This window comes from Sinocyclocheilus anshuiensis, unplaced genomic scaffold (genome assembly GCF_001515605.1).
Source record: "Sinocyclocheilus anshuiensis isolate Anshui unplaced genomic scaffold, SAMN03320099.WGS_v1.1 scaffold407, whole genome shotgun sequence".
Classification (NCBI taxonomy): Eukaryota; Metazoa; Chordata; class Actinopteri; order Cypriniformes; family Cyprinidae; genus Sinocyclocheilus; species Sinocyclocheilus anshuiensis.
The window spans coordinates 468,924-474,908 of record NW_015552593.1 but is presented as its reverse complement, the minus strand read 5'-3'; the positions used below and the strand labels follow the sequence as shown (position 1 = coordinate 474,908).

Sequence of the window (5,985 nt, the reverse complement as noted above, 5' to 3'; positions counted from 1 at the left end):
AACTGTGACAAATCATACCCAAAAATTCTTCATACAGTGGACTACCAGTAAAATTGATACAAATTTGGGTCCAAAAATTATTCAGACCGAGTCTGGGAAAAAAAATCAAGTTCAGGTTTGCATGACAGCATGCCCAGGACACTACAGACACATTTTTGGTTGATTGTAATCTATTATATACCTTTCTATCAAAATTATCTAACATTATCAAGATGAATTTGTTCTGACACAGTTTAACTCTGAGTTCTTGTCATATTTTATTACCATTTTCTAAACTATAGCGAATAAACTGTGATAATGTGAGAAATGTTGAAGGTGTCTGAATAAATTTTGGTTTGACTGTATCTATTTGATAAATGAAGTAAACCAACTAACATTATACATACCCTTTTGGTTTCTGTACCCAATATTTAAAAAATTTACAAATGCGGTATCGGCAAGTACCAAAAATAAAAGTATCGGTATTGGGCGAGTACTGGAAAAAGTGGTATCGGTGTATCATATTTATATATATATATATACAGTATATATATATATATATATATATATGGATATAGTAACATCCACCTTGCTTTCTGCATAATAAGATCGGGCATATTGGTCAAACACTTCATCTAAGACATCATCCTTGACACCAGTGGATGCCCGATGCCCAACACACAGACGTTCTTCTGCACAGTCAATACATTTCTCATGGCAGCTCAAACTTCAGTACAGATTCAGTCAAAGTAAGACAAGTCTGTCAGTTAAGCTGGCATGTGGATATTGAGTCAAAGTTTCAGGCACAGTAACTGATGAGTGCACACTGAATTAACAATTGCTAAAGTTACATAACAACAAAAAAGATAAGATAAAAAGATAGAAAGCAAGAAATACAATAAGAACTATGGTTCAAGGACAGTTTTAGCCCATTTTGGCAGTTTTTCTTTTTTAATAAAACACTGTATTTAATTTGTCTATTTACAATGTCTTAAAAGTGGATAATACCTTCAGAATTCTGTCATTTTCCACATTTTTTAAAGCCTAGTTTCATAACTAGCACTTTATAAATTCCACCAATTATAAGGAATTATAAGGTTCTATTTGACATTTTTGTCAAAACAAGAGTTATTCTTGTTCTGTGACAAATTATTTACATTGTGATTTTTTTTAAAGTTGTGTACATTGAGATTTTTTTTTATTTAGAAAACAAAAAGGTTCTATCTATGAAGTATATTGAATGCAAAAACTTTGAAGCTCAGTATATCAAAACCACTATTTATTGTGGTTTATTTGCATAATTTATAACATGCTCATTAAATGACTGTTGTCTTCAAGTACACAGACTTTAGAAGGAAAAAAATATGGGAGCAAAATTATTGGTTGTAGTGGAAATTATGTCAGAATTAAGGGACCATCATAATTTGTGTAAAATCATTTTCACACATTTATTATTGACATGGTTTATGATTATTTCATCATTGTTTACATAACCATTGTTAAAAGAAAGAAAGTTAAAATGTAATGTTTTTTTTATATTACAAATTTTGAAATGTTAAAAACAAGAAATAAAATGTAAAAAATGTTATTCCATAAATAAAAATAATTGAATACTTTAAGATCGTAGTTTAGGTCAAGGGTAAAACAATAAAACAGATACAAAGGCATCTGAAAAGCAGTAAAAATAAATGTTGAAGGCATAGTTGAACTGTTTGCATTTATTTTTTGCGGTTTTATTCTTTCACAAACAGGTCAAAAAAGTTTTATATAAATAATAATACAAAAAAAATAAAAAAATAAATAATAATTTTAATTAAAAAAAAAAAACTCTATCTAGCTGATATTTTCTCAGTTGGTCTGTATACTGGAAAACAATTCTCATTATAAAGCCATTCTCAGAAATATGGATTTAATCTAGTTTGCTTTGTAGGTTTTTGATGCGCAAGGACAGATATTACTTGACTTTGTACAAATATACACAAGGGATTACAGCATTCATTTATGCATGTGTGTGTGTGTGTGTGTGTCCCATCATGAGGCTGGCTGTCTCGACGGTTGCTGCCTACACGCGGAGGTTGATGTAGAGATAAACTTAAAAAAACAAGTGTCTCCATTTGATCTGTCACCTGTATTCATACTCACAATCTCTACGATGTGCCTGCGGCAGCCGTATGAGCCACTGAAACAGCTTTAAAACCATACGCTGATGTGCGTCAACACAGTCATTTAAATACAACATCAGACCGCATCGCCGCCACTGTCAGATTCTCTATTCCCAAAAGAGCACAAGCAAGTCTCTGGAGCCTGATGGGTGAAAATGATAGTTCCCACTTTAACATTTCCACAGAGTGCTCAACAATTGTGACAATACACAACAAGAAGGGCTAGAGAAGCATAAGAACTTGCTAACGCTGTCTTTTGTGTTCTCTGCTTTGATGTGGCGGTCTGAGGAGCATAAGCAAGGTCCAGAATTAACTTTCTGCCAATGACGGATGAACGGAGAGAATTTTACAGCCTTAAATATTTCTTACTGACCATGAAACTGTAGTTTAGCACTACAGCAAAACCGACAACATATGTTGGTGCATTTTCTGAACAAAATTTAAGTGGTGCTGGTCAGTGCCAATGAGCAGCTGCATTCCCATGGGACCTCACATAGGGCCAACATCTATGGTTTATGTATGTATATGGTTGGATATTCTGTTTGACTATCTTAGCCATTCTGATCATAAACAAGTATTCCTTCTAATCCATTTTCAATGTAAAAACTTTTAAATAATTTTTTAAGCCAGAAAAAATATATATAAAAAAAGTTTTAAAAACACATTCTGGATTTAATTTATTTTTCTTATTTATTTTTCTTTTTCTTTCTATTTTTCTTTCTTTCTTTCATAAAGGCATTTGGAACTAACTGTTAATATTTAAAAAAAAATTGGTAAATGACAGAATATTTAACTCAACATCTGGTCATAAAGTCTAACTTACAATTACATGATTAACCATATAAAATCTATTTGATATGCACATTTATAAGGCCTCTAAATTATCGACATGATCAAAACATGTTAAAAATGCCTTTACTGATTTATTAATGTAAACATTAGAATAACTTGTTACTATATTGTTAGTTTATATATAGTTAGTATATCATTTATATATAGTTCTTTATACTGTAGTATAATATTTCACTTAATGGAATAAGGAATAGTACTGGAATAATAATTTTGTTTGTTTTTGTTTTTAGTTTTTTCAAGAAAAATCATGTTGAAATATGAGTATCAAATATAATACATCACGTGTTGAGGAACATTTATTTGTCTATATCTCAATCATCATTGTATTGTGTTGCATTATACTGTATAATTTGCCCCTACGATAAACACTTTGAGCTTTGATCATAAAACTAGGACTTTACTGTCAATATCTTCTTACTACGACATATTACTGTAAAATATACTGTGACAACTGACATGAATTCTTGAGAAAAGATCTTACTTTTTGGCCATATACATATCAACATTTGCACCAAACTGCATATTTTTGCTCAGTTTGGGCCTCTGAATAAAATTGAGGTGTTTTTTTTCCTCCTTGAGTATGAGCTTCATATTCTCACTATAGCAAACATAAAAGCCTGATGTACCAAATATGACACAAAAAATGCATATGCATATATACATAAAGGTTCAACATACAGTTCCATTCCAAAAAAAAATTTTTTTTTCCTGACTATATTATTTCAAATGTCAGGCTTTACAGTATTAAGGAACCCAAAGACGCCCTAATGTGTAGCTATAAACTGACTGAAATCAGTTAAAGTTACTGAATCAAACATGTTTGTGTGCAACCGAAAGTGGGACTACATTAAGTCTAACAGATGTCTTTTTCAAACAATGGATGAGTAGGTCACTCCATTATTTTACGTTGCTTTACAAAAGCCTATATTGCAAAAGGTTGTGTTAACAAAAAGGTCTTAGTGCTCTTCGCAGTGTTTGAGATCAAGCAAGAAAAATAGACTCACTGCCAAAACCTGCTATAATCCTGCTAAACAATGCAGTGCTGCTTGCACATCAAGTGTGAATACTGCAACTTTATATGGCCACTGAAATGAATATGCATTGCTCATTGCATTGCAGATACAAGATGAAATAGGACATAAGATTTTAAGAATAAACTACAGACAGCTATCTAGACACACAATCACACATCTAAAACAACTTTTGCATATGTGAAAGCACACTCTCAGATGCAGGTAGTTCTGTCATGGAGGACATCTCTCTGCCTTTCTTCCCTATGAAAAATTATTCATTATTTGCTCTCAACATGCATTTTTCCTCTACTACCTCTGTCCTTTAATCAAAGTATAATACACACACTCTCAAGCTCAGAGTCCTTTCTAAGCCTCATTAACAGTCATGGCAACAGACGCTACTTTCCCCGGCTGCTATCAGGACCCTTAAGACATGCTGGAATCTGTCTATATATCACAAACTCTCCTCTATATTTATTCCCTTCACTTTCTACGCCTTGCACGTGTATCTGTGAGAATTACGGACAGTTGCAGTGTGAAATAATAATAATAAAAAAAACACTGATTAAAACTATTTAGGCTGCATTTAGGGAACATTCAAACTGATAAAATGTGTAGCTTGAAGGCAATGTAAATCCCTTTGGTTAAAAGCATCTGCCAAATGCATAAATTTAAATGTATATTCTTACCCATATTTCCACACAGAAAGGATTAAAATGTTGTAAAAACAAAGATCATTTTAGTATGTTTTACATAAAAAAAATTATAATAATACAATTTCAGTTTTTTGTGCAAAATTTCTGGATTCATTCAATGTGTTAATTGTTATTTTTTTTGTAATTGTGAAATTGACTAGCAATTTCTTTGTGAATTTTTTAACATAAAATAAACATCTAAATAAATACATGTAATATTAATCACTTCATGCCAGAAATCCCAAATTAAGTAGACAGACGGATGACTGTTTAACTAATCATCAGATGACCAGATATGAAATGCATATCAGATTTAGAACCACATTTGAAAGTAATCCAAATTGGATGCCAAAAAATTGGATCTCATAAGTGTTTTTGCTTACTTGCATGCCAAAATTATCGAATCTGTGCCAGATATCTGTGGAAGAAAAAAAAAATAAATAAATAAAAAGGTAAAAAAAGCCTTAGACAACATTTCAGTTTTCAAGGCTGAAGGTGCTCAATAAACCATAGCTATATGTGAAAATGCTGTTCTCTGCTACACGTTCCTATAAAACAGAAAGTTTGGATAGTGCACTTTCATGTAGGGTTGGGCCGATAGACGATGCCATCATCCATCGCCGATGGCTGATAGACATCACAATGTTGAGCTGGCATTGTGATCCCCCCCATACCCCCCGCAATCCGCCGCTTCCCAATACCATGTTAGTAAAATTACGTGTAGGCGGAACCCCTAAAGGGAATAAATACGAGATTCAATATTTGACTGTAGATCGAGATGTTTCAATATTTTTCCTCACAGTTATATAATTGGGTAATTATACTACATATTTCGGCATTAGGGAGCCACTATTATACCTGGCATCGTGTTCGGAAAGAAAATGACGTGTAGGCGGAACCCCTAAAGGGAATAAATACGAGATGGGAGGAAAATATATATTTCAATATTTTTCCTCGCAGGTATATAATTGGGTATACTACATATATATTTCGGCATCAGGGAGCCACTATTATACCTGGCATTGAAACTGGCATCGTGCTTTTGAATGCACGATATCTTTTAGTTTCACTTTCACTTTCGAGATTCGCGATCGGACGTAGTCTGTTTATACTATGGAGCGGCAGTACTTGCCACACATTTTATATGTTTGTCAGTGGTACTGAGGATCTGCAAATCATTCGCCATCGTCCTCAGACATCTCTCCTTACTCTGTTGTGGTAAGTGAAATTTTATGTACTGTAATGTAACAGGCAACCGTTACACCGTGTCTACACCGGACGCGA

The 5,985-nt window shown here is 32.9% G+C and overlaps 1 protein-coding gene across 1 annotated transcript in view; it reads right to left on the bottom strand.

The window, feature by feature from the left end:
• The window catches only part of pcdh15a (protocadherin-related 15a), a 202,379-nt gene that overhangs the window by 179,845 nt on the left and 16,549 nt on the right, over positions 1–5,985 (bottom strand). The gene's annotated exons all lie outside the window — the stretch shown is intronic.